Raw genomic sequence first — 12,102 nt, 5'->3', positions numbered from 1 at the left:
CTATTGACTACGACCCCTCTTGACATCTACTTCCTGTCAATTAGGACAATACCCTATTGTCCTGTGGTCGTGCTTATTTACATAATGCTTTCCAGTTTCTCACTGTAGTAAACTGTGCTTCATTGAAGTAAGACATGCTTATTTTGCTCTGAGCTTATCTTGTTTGCTACTGAGTTCTATTTGAACTTGCATTGCCTTCAGTTTTTGACTTGAATTTGTTTTTAAATTACAGCATGTAGTTTTTGTTGTTTGCTTTTATATTTTGTTGTCTGTCCCTGAAGAAGAGCAGTTTATCTGCTCGAAACGTCGGTTGTTTTTTGTCCGTTTAGTGTTCGACTGCTATGTACACAGTGATTTTCATCACTTCCAGTGTACTGTTTTCCTGACACTTTTGTGGGCTCTGGAATTGGCAATTTTTTTTTATCGAACTTTGCTTATTTTGTGCCTACTCTGGATGTTTGGTTTAGCGTGTCTGTTTATATGCACAGTGATTTTCATCACATGTTCTAGTGCAGTTTTGTATTACCATTGATCCTTGTTGTTTTTGCAGGTTTAGCACTTTTGTGAGCCTTGGAACTGGTAATTTTGGCTATCGAACTTTGCTTACTTCCTATGCCTACATTTGCTGGTTTTGCCCCCCCCCTGCATATTGTCTAGTCTGTATTTTACTTGTTTCCCCACATCAAGTTGGTGTACCTTGCTCGTTTTCCTTTCTGTTGTTTATATTCAAGGTATCCTCTTGTATCATTTATTGATCCTTGATGTGTTTTGTGTCCTCGTCCGTTGGATTCACCATTACCCACTTTTTCTGATTTTGCTGGTGATCCCCTGCAGCCGTCATGGTTCCGGACCTAGGACCCCTCTCGTTTGTCTCTTGTCTACATCCCCAAATCCGTCTTGTCTTCAATCAGCTTCGAAAAACGCAAGAAAAAATCCTGCGTCATACTTCCAATCATGATTTTCTTAATACCCTCAGATCTATCAAACTCATCCCTAAAGGATTGTTGATTAGTAACCACATCAATACCACAAGTGGGCTTTGTTCTGACCTGGTTGATGAAGCTTTTCTTTCTACATCCAGCAAGCTTCTCGATATTCTCATTATAGATTCTCTCAATGCTGTTCAACAACAGTCTACTGAATTTTTATCTCTCTGTCGTGTTTTATCTTCTCTGGTTAACCCCGGTATCTTTTCAGCCATCCTTATGAAACTCAAAGAAATGGGCTCTAAACTACAACTCGAGCTTCTAACTCAGAAATGTCGCAAACTCCATGATAACATCAGCATTGCACACTCATCCACTGGTGCTCACCACTATATCGACGAGTCTAACCGTCCTACTATGATTAGTGGTGACAAATCTAATGTGCAAGGTTCCATCCTTAATGCCATCAATAACAACGTTCACCAGGATTGTAGACCTATTCACAGACCCACACCGGCACCAACTAGAACTCATAAACGGCGTTGGGTGAAACGAGCTTATCGGCATCGTGCCAAAATAGCCCCTATCACTGATAACAAGAGTGTTGTCAACCTGTCCTCCCACAGTCTTAACGAACATGAAGTCTCTGTTCTATCCCGTGGGCTTAAATTTTGTCCAACAAGTACCTCTCTAGATGATCTTGAGCTTCGAACAGACTTGGATAAATTTGCCCGTCGACTTCGTCTTAAAGTTCACTTTCACAGAGACGATGAGGAGAACACTAACACCACTCCTACGACCAATGAAAGTCTGCTTAATCATCCCCTCTTGAAACGGGAAAGTATTTTCACACCCAATGCTGGTCAAGATCCTTTTCTTGATGCTTATATCACTGAAGTGAAGGCTGACATTATCCAAGGGATAAAGCCTAAAACATATCGGAACATCTCGCGTGATGAGAATAAGGCTCTGCATGATATCAAAAATAATCGGAGTATTGTTATCAAGGAGGCTGATAAAGGTTCTGCTGTAGTCATCCAAGACAGGGAAAGTTATGTTCATGAGTGTTTGAGACAACTCAACAACTCTGATCACTACCAAAAGCTTGATCATGACCCCACCACTAAATTTAGCAAGCGTGTATGTAAAGGTCTTAACAAAGCCTTGGAAGTGGACCTAATAGATCATGATCACAAGGTTGCTCTCACTCCCAAACGTCCCAAACCAGGTAGATTTTACACACTGCCTAAGATTCACAAGCATTTTGACACTATACTACCTGGCCGTCCTATAGTTAGTGCCAATGGCAGCGTCACAGAAAGGGTTTCTCTTTTCATTGACCACCATCTCAAACCACATGTCTCATCCTTGCCATCTTATGTTCAGGATGACATGGACTTCCTACGCAAGATACAGGCTGTTAATGCACAAGGGTCCCTTGCGCCTAACACCATGCTTTGCACTATGGATGTTTCAGCCCTCTACACTAATATCCCGGCACAAGAGGGTATAGATGCATGCCGTTCTTTTCTTGAACCCGCATATTCTTCTGACCAACTTGATGCTTTTTGTGACCTCATGGATATTGTTCTTACTTGCAATAATTTCACATTTGACGGCACAAACTACAAGCAGATATTTGGGACCAGTATGGGTACGAAAATGGCGCCCTCTATGGCTTGCCTTTTCATGGGCCGTCTAGAAGAACGTCTGCTCTCCTCTATACCCAAGAAACCCCTCATGTGGATGAGATATATCGATGATATTTTCTTTCTGTGGACACATGGTCCGGATGAACTTCAGCACTTTGTAACCTTGTGCAATTCTTTCCATCCAACAATTAAGTTTACCTCTGAATCCTCTATCAAGGAAATACCCTTCTTGGATGTACTGGTATCCATCAGAGATGATACTCTCCATACGGACCTGTACTCTAAACCCACTGACTCACACCAGTTTCTTCACTGGACTTCCTGTCATCCCAAGCATACCAAGTCAAGTCTTCCGTACAGCTTGGCTTTCCGGTTGAATCGTATCTGCTCCTCTCCCGAGACGCTTCAGAAGAGAAAAGATGAACTTGAAGGCTTTCTTAAGGCCAGAGGTTATCCTGGCTCTGTTATCAACAGGCAAATCAGCAAAGCTCTAGAGATTCCTAGATCTGACGCTCTAGTGCCTCGTACGCCAGACTCTGATAATCCAGAACGCATTCCTCTGGTCATCACTTACCATCCATCGCTTCCTAAACTTTCTCAGATACTTCACAAACACTTGCGTATCTTGCATTCTTCTGATAGATGTAAGAAGGCTATTCCCAACCTACCCATGGTCGCTTATCGCAGAAGCACTAACATCAAGGACATGATTGTACGTTCATCCCTGCCTCCAGACCAACCTCCTCCTAGAGGCTCTATTGCATGTGGATCTTGTAAGTCATGTGAACATGACATCCACCCGGGCCCACCAGTCAAACATACTAAGGAAGGATCGTCTTTCACTAGTTCTTCCACAGGTGAAAGCCATGACATCCACAAACACATCAGTTGTCAGAGTGAGAATGTGATCTATCTCATCACTTGTGCTAATTGCCAAGTTCAGTACGTGGGAGAGACTGGTCGTAGCCTGTCAACCAGACTGGGTGAGCATTGCGCCGATGCTCGCCTTAACAGAAATACACCAGTAGCCAAACATTTCAACCTCCCAGGACATTCTGCTAGTCACATATCTGTCATGGGTATTGACAAACCCCCTAAGACTGACACGTTCATGCGAAAGAAACTTGAGAAAGACTGGATCTCTAAACTTAAGACAACCCAACCACTTGGCTTAAATGTTAAAGATTAACGTGCCAGTGTATCCTTATTTGGCCTATGGATCTTACTTGCGTCAACACATGTATTTGACATACATGTACATGTAGGCCTACATGTTTGATGGGTCAACTCACATGTGGCTTTCATACCACTGTAGGCCTCCCTCCTTGCTTGCTTGTATAGACCTTTTATCACTACCTATTTTGGCATATTTCATGTCAATTTGTTACGGTATTTCACTGTTCTTTGGTTTTAGTGATTTGTTGGCTTTCCACTGTCATCTACAGGTCTTTACATGCACTGAGCATTGGTTTTATCATGCACGGTCCATATGAGCTCATATGCATTTACTTTATCTGTTTTTCTACTTCCAAACCTACCCCCCCTTTTCTGCATGCATAGTATGCATACTGCCATTTTATTATATATGTGACCTTCCTCAACTTGTGTTTTGATTCAGCAATTATTGGCTTTTCACTTTTCTTAACACATGTATTTTGCAGGCCTACATGTATAATATTTATTGCACCACGCATATCTTTTCTAATTACTTTTTCATTTACTACTGGATCTACATGTATTGTACATGCTTGATGTGTCAATTCACATTTGGCATTCTCACTGTAGGCCTCCTTGCTTGCCTATGTTTTTCCATCTTTTAGTAGACCTTGTATCACTACCTATTTTAGCATATTTCATGCTAATTTGTAACGGTATTTTACTGTGCTTTGGTTTTAGTGATTTTTGGCTTTACCACTTCACTGCAGGCCTATCCACATGAACTGCAGTTACTTGTTTTTCTACCCCCCTCTTTCTGTATGCATACTACACTCTAATATTTGAGACTTTCCTCAACTTGTGTTTTATTCAGCAATTTTGCTGTATTTTTTCTCTCTTTTTTAACATATATGTATTTAAATTAATTGTTTTGTAATATGCATGACTCTTCTCTTTTAAATTTGAGTGACATTGGCCCACTTATCTCCCTCTATTCATTCTCTTCCTCTTCTATTGACTACGACCCCTCTTGACATCTACTTCCTGTCAATTAGGACAATACCCTATTGTCCTGTGGTCGTGCTTATTTACATAATGCTTTCCAGTTTCTCACTGTAGTAAACTGTGCTTCATTGAAGTAAGACATGCTTATTTTGCTCTGAGCTTATCTTGTTTGCTACTGAGTTCTATTTGAACTTGCATTGCCTTCAGTTTTTGACTTGAATTTGTTTTTAAATTACAGCATGTAGTTTTTTGTTGTTTGCTTTTATATTTTGTTGTCTGTCCCTGAAGAAGAGCAGTTTATCTGCTCGAAACGTCGGTTGTTTTTTGTCTTTTTTTTGTTTGACTGCTATGTACACAGTGATTTTCATCACTTCCAGTGTACTGTTTTCCTGACACTTTTGTGGGCTCTGGAATTGGCAATTTTGGCCATCGAACTTTGCTTATTTTGTGCCTACTCTGGATGTTTGGTTTAGCGTGTCTGTTTATATGCACAGTGATTTTCATCACATGTTCTAGTGCAGTTTTGTATTACCATTGATCCTTGTTGTTTTTGCAGGTTTAGCACTTTTGTGAGCCTTGGAACTGGTAATTTTGGCTATCGAACTTTGCTTACTTCCTATGCCTACATTTGCTGGTTTTGCCCCCCCTGCATATTGTCTAGTCTGTATTTTACTTGTTTCCCCACATCAAGTTGGTGTACCTTGCTCGTTTTCCTTTCTGTAAAACAACTGTTAGGTTTGATGTAATGGGTGACGTAATATTCTGTATAAGATATAACAACATTTTTGTTGAGAAATTGATTTTTCTTTAACAATACAAAGTAAACCATGGATCAATTATATTAGATCTTCATTTTCATGGTAAAAAATTAAAGAGTATTTTTGGATCATTCTTTGAAAAGTAAACTTTGATTAATGATTATAAAGTGTATAAATGATTGTAAAAAATTACATCTTTTGATAAGTAAATATAATAATAATAATGAAATGTATCTTGTTTTTTACCGCTGTTTTATTTGGACATTTTTGAAGAAAATATATATAAATATTTGACCTGTGATGTGGTGTTATAAGATTCTTTGAACACATTTGGTGTTGAGATAATTGTTTGATAATTTGCTCTGCTGTATAAATGTGAGTTCCTTTATATTTTCTGCTGTTGTTGGAATTTCTGAAATGATGTTGATGATCTGAGAACCAAAGAGCAAGTAACTATGGTTGTTGGATAATTCTACATTGCATGAGAATTCTGTGTTACAATGCTTGCTCACTCTTGTGCGTTTGCAATTTTCACAATACACAAAAGAGGGATTGGACTCTTCGGTTGTCTTATGGTGGCAGCTGTGACATGACTTGTAGGTTGTTATGTTTCCAATGCCTTGGATAAATGCTTGAAATTCTGTTATGTTGTTAGGGTTAATCAGAGTTTCATTTTCTTGGTCCGTGGTATGCTTGTAGGTTATTTCATCAATGTTTTTGATTGTAGTTTGTCTTGTAGTGCCTAGGAATATGCCATTGAAGTTCTTCACTCTACAGTCAGCGAGCTGGTAGGTTTTGTTTATCTGAACTTGTTTGATGTTGTTATCCCATACTGCCAATCTGTAGATAAAACAATTTCAAAATAAGAACAAAATTCTAAGTAAATGAGGTTGAAAAGATACATATTTTGATGTAGTTACTGATGAATTGAGTTTAATTGTTTGTTAAGGTAGTACTACATCTCCTGATAAATTTTGTGACTCATTTTGCATTTTTCTCAAAAAGAACCTACACACTGATAACAAAAGTTATGTATATTATAGGGGCAAGGAATCCAATGACTTCACTGAACTTTCAGTGATTCAAGACAAAGGGGTTCATTGTATATGTTAAGAAATGGGTTACATTCTCGTGGTATCTGTTTTTTTATTATAAATAATGTACTGCTTGTTTTGCGTCACTGAAATTCCAGTGTAGTAACTGGATTCCTTACCTCTATAATATACATAACTTTTGTTAGCTGTGTGTTATTATTTTTTGTGAAAATGGAAATATAGTCATAAATTTACTAAGGGGTGTAGTACCACCTTAACAAACAATTATTATTATTATTAATTAATTTTCTGGAGTTATGGGATATTTACCTGGCCACACCGGTGTCATCAGCAGCCACACAGTTCATTAAGAGATGTCCATTAATGTTTTCTACTGGACTTGCTTTCTTGATGAATACTTTTACTGTAACTTTTTCATTAAGCTTTGCTGTGTTTATATCTTCAAGTTTAAGTTCTTTGGGTTTCAGCACATCTTCAAAATCCATTGCAAACTGAAAGGCTGGGTTGTCATTTGTTTGCACCTGTGTTTCTGGTGAAACTGCATATGATACTGGTCTGTCTGTGTTCTGTTTCATCTCTTTTGCTTCACTAAGTATGATGCATTTCTTATTGTCTTCATAGCTCTGTAATGTACATAAAAATGAGAATTTGTCATATTTAAATTTGATGCAAACAATGTAGCTGTGGTAGTAGTTTTGATACAATCAATTATATATAATTGTGGTTTTTTGTATTTTGTAGAGTTAATCAAATTGTAAGTTCAATGTGCAAATGAATTTATTAAAATGCATCAGTTTAAAATGGACATTGTTGATGTAACTCATTAGAATTTAATATGGTTAATGTTGATTTTTGAATGGTTTGAAATGGAAACTCATGGTGTTGTAGATATAAGGTTTTGTTGATTAAAATAAGATGACTTTAATTTATATTGTACATGTATGTTGTTCACATATAATTATTTTCACATAAGGGCTATTGCAAAGTGAACATACTATTTGTTTTGTTGACAGAAAAAATGGAGATAAGAAACATTTTTATGATATGAAAAATATTTTATAAACAATAAAATAAGCATAAAATAAAACCAGATAGCTTTGAAACAGACATTACAAATTTTGATGTAGCAGATCAGATTTAAAGTACTTATTGAAATTCAGAAGATGAGTTCTTGTCATGATTTGAACATGCAAATATTTGATGATTTTTAGCTAATTTGAAATTTGAGTTATTGTATTCGTTTCTTTAACTGCCCAGAGTGCTTAATAAAGTCACTTTGGGTGAGTGCTTATTTTTTACATTATTTATAATAATTGTAAAAATAGTCATCCATTATCATCAGTGTGCTATATGTTTTCGAACATAAACCAGATTTGTATGGGTAGTTAATAATATGATATTTTGCTTCTTGGAAAGTCACTGGGTGGGTCCTTATAGAGGTATGGGCAGTAAATGAAAGGAATATGGTAATATTGAGATTTGACATGTCAATATAATAAATAATAAAAATAATGGTGATGATGGATCTGTAGTTCTTATTCAAATTTCAAAACTTACTTTGAATTGAGGCTGCTTAGTTGGTACAAAGCAAAGTACTCTTTTCACTCCTTGATTGGTCTGCATATCAAGTTGGAAATATTCCTTTTGGGGCCCTTTCTTTATGGGTGAAACATTATGAACATAACCTTCCATGGATGTCGCTTTTCTTTTTGATGCCATTTTATCTGAAAGATTGAAAATATAAGAATAAACAAAGATTTGTTTTATTTCAGTATTTTTAGTGTTATAAAGGAAAATATAGATGTTTTCATTTATAATTGTCAGTAATTTTTATCTGATACAAAGAGTCTCTAAATTGGTATTAAGAAAAGGTTGTATTTGTAATCATTTGCAAGTCTGAATATGTTATTTGAAGTTGTAATGTAAATGCAAAATATGTCAAATACAATCAATGATGTATTCATATGTAATGAGTTTTGAAACTTGCATTTGTCTTTAATAACATCTGCAGAAAAAGTGTAAATGATTGTTGATTTGGTGAAAGTACTTCAGTAAGTGTAAACTTGAGGTAGTATAGCAGTTTTAAAATTCATTATAATAATTTTATTTCTTGTTTTACTGAATGATTTAAAACAGCATTACTGATTAGTAAGTTATTACAAAATGCTTTTCTAGGTGTCATAACTTTCAAAAATATATTTAAAATAAATTATTTCAAAACACTACATTATACTTACGTAGAGTTTTTAGTACTATGCTGCTCATTGATGTAAATCTTTTAGGCGTATCATTTCTTCTATCACGGCTCGTGACGCTCTTATATTTTTTGGTGATAATGCTTTTAAGCACAAGCCTTGAATAGATCTAAGTCTGCTTAAGGCTACGTATGCTTGACCTGAGGCAAATATTTGTTTACCTAAATCGATTACGGCATGATCTAACGTAAGGCCTTGCACCTTATGAACAGTTGCTGCATAGCATAATACAAGAGGATATTGTGTAATTTCAAATACGGAATTTTTCTCCCCATAGAATTTGGTTGTGACTGTGTCAATTAAGATTGAATTTTGGTGATTTGAATCTTGTAGTACCTTTCCTATTTTTGGATTATCAAATCTGACATATATTCCATTTGGTGAGGATTGTGCCTGGTGAAAATGGAATGATGTTATTGTACCTTGGGCACCATTAACTAAACCTGTTTCACTTAGGATATTTCGTATGAGCATAACTCTTGCTCCAATAGATAATGTCAATGTTTGGGCCAAACCAGCAGTATTACTGATGTCGTCAGGTATTAAATCAGATGGATTTTCATTTGGTGGCCCGTCTAATAGAGTTATTGTAGCTGGAAATGTAACTGCTGTTTCATGTGTTGAGGAGACTAAGTTTTCTAATTTCTTTTCATTGTGTTCTTTACACATTATTTTTGTTGGATATATGTGCAGTGCAGAAGAAAATGGTTCAGTATCAGGTGATGTTTTAGGTACTAATCGAGATTTGAGAAGATTGATATCATCTGTTGTAGGGATTCCAATTCTAACACGATTTAACAAGTTTGTGTATGTGGTATCACCTACTTGTCGATGGTTTGTTGATAAGAATATTGGAAGAAAGAAAGATTTCTACAGATGTGTATCAATGTCTAGTTTGTTCTTGAATATAAATGATGAAAAGACTGGTTTCAATTGAAACTAGAAACCGCCGTTCCATAGAACGGGTACAAGCCGACTCTTGAACTTTGACCCCTATAACTTGACCCCTGGGTCACGGATAGGGTCAACTGCTCGTGCATTGTGCTTAGGATGTCATAAGAAATATTCCTGGTGAATTTTAGCTTAATCGGAACTTATACATGGATTTTGATTTTTTTTAAATTTTTGATTGACCTTTTGACCCCCTTAGTGACCTTTGACCTCAATGAAAAAAAACCCTATGTACACCAACAAAATGCATTGTTCCAATTTTAATTTAAAAATTTTACTATGTTTAGTTGTTGATATAAAAATTCTTAAAGTTATTTAGCTAAAAACAGGAAGTGACCCCTTAATGACCTTTGACCCCCAAAATAAAAATACCATGCATACATCAGGTAACACTGATTCATGTATGATGGTTATATTACTCTGGTCTGTTTACATTTTGAGATAAAAATTTTTTAATGACCTTTGACCCCAAAACTGTAGGCATCCTAAAGACCCTGGCTAGTAGCAATGCATGTGTGCTAATGGCGACTCTCTGCTATGTAATTTGTAAAGACAGTGATTTTTTGAATATTTTTAGACTTTGACCGGAAATGACCCCTTAATGACCTTTGACCCCTTATCTGAGCACACCCTATAGACACCGACTAAAGTTGAGTCACATGATATAACCATTTCCTCATCGCATGAAATTTGTGGAAGGAGTAGCATTTTTTGTGAAATCACATTTTTGACCATTATAGCTAGGTCAAAGGTCACAGCAAGGTCAAAGTCAAATAGAAGGTTTGGCCTAGCCCAGTGGTCTTTTGGGTCAAGTTTAGTTGAAATCTGTCAATCCCTTGCGGAGCTAGATGCAGTTGATTGGTTGCCAGAAGAAAGAAGAAGAAGAAAGAATTGGAAGAAGACAGTACAAGCCGACGTTCCGTCGTCGGCTTGTAATAAATCACCAAATACAATCATATTCATATTGCCAAAATATGAATTAGCATTGTCGGACATATTTTTGATCTCTGTAAGACGCATATGAACATGTTCAAATGTGTCATATCCAACCATGGATATTTCGTCTATTATAAGTGTGTGGATGTGTCTAAACTTATTGCGTAAAACTTGCAATTTGATAGGACTTAGTGGTATGTACTTTGTTTCTCCCTGTTTTTTATGTTGAATTGGTAAAGAAAGAAGTGAATGTATAGTTTGTCCACCTATGTTATAGCTTGCAACACCAGTAGGAGCTGTAAGTATGGCTCCTGGCAGTCCTGGTTGAGAATGTGCTCTAATAATGAACTCATATAATAGTTTGATCAAAAAACTTTTTCCTGTACCAGCACCTCCTGTTACAAATATTCTCAATGGGTTAGCTGATTGAGATTCATTGGATGTGGAGAAATATGTTTGTACTGTTTGGAATGCTGATTTTTGATCACCTGAAAGACATGATATGTTGTGGATAAATTCACTGTCAGTCATTGTGTACTCTGTTTGATTTTGTAAGTCATCAGATACATCATTATCTGTTAGTATTGTGGCTACGCTATTACTATCTGATTGTGTGGGTAGAGTATTTGAAGCTTGTATAGCATTTTCTATTGACCATTCAGGAACTAGTTTGTTGGGATTATTATCTAATTCTGTAGTATTTGGTGCTACAGTAGCAGCAAACTGGTCATATATGTCCATGTTGGCAAGACAAAGTTGTTGTACTGCATAGCTGATTTGCTTTGCATTATGTTGAGGTATAGTGGTGTCTTTGTGGCTGTGTTTTGCTTTAAATGCTGCTTGTGCATTTTCATATCCACATAATATTTCACTTTCAGTTCTCCAGGCAATGTATAAATACATTAATGCATAATAATATTCATCTGCATTGGATTGGTTTATGTGTGGAGAATTTACTGGTACTGGTCGTATTCTATGCTTAGCCCACTTATCCATATGTTGCAATTTGTATGCTGGAGTTGTTTTCTCTGAGGTATATGGTTTGTTGCTGAGAATGGTATAATTACTTGCAAATGTGAACAGTGACATTTGATTCCAATCTGGGCCAATGTGTGATGAATATGGTCGTGCAGCATAATATTGGGACATTCCTGACACAAATATATCAGTGGATAATTGATCCAAAGAGCGTATTTCAGCTATTGGTTTTAGCAGACGATGTCTTTTGTCTGGTTTTTTGGTGTTAACCCATACTGCCTTTCTTGAGGAGCCTACAAGTGGTAAATGGCATAATCTGTATGTAACTTCTTGGACAGAAATTTGTCGGTGGCTGAGTACTGTGTTGCCTATTTTTGCAAGGCGTGTTTTAAATGATGTGGTGTTTGACATATTTGCATACAGCTGTGAAA

The sequence above is a fragment of the Amphiura filiformis genome, chromosome 10 (assembly GCF_039555335.1).
Source record: "Amphiura filiformis chromosome 10, Afil_fr2py, whole genome shotgun sequence".
NCBI lineage: Eukaryota > Metazoa > Echinodermata > Ophiuroidea > Amphilepidida > Amphiuridae > Amphiura > Amphiura filiformis.
Note: the sequence above shows the minus strand (reverse complement) of the source record.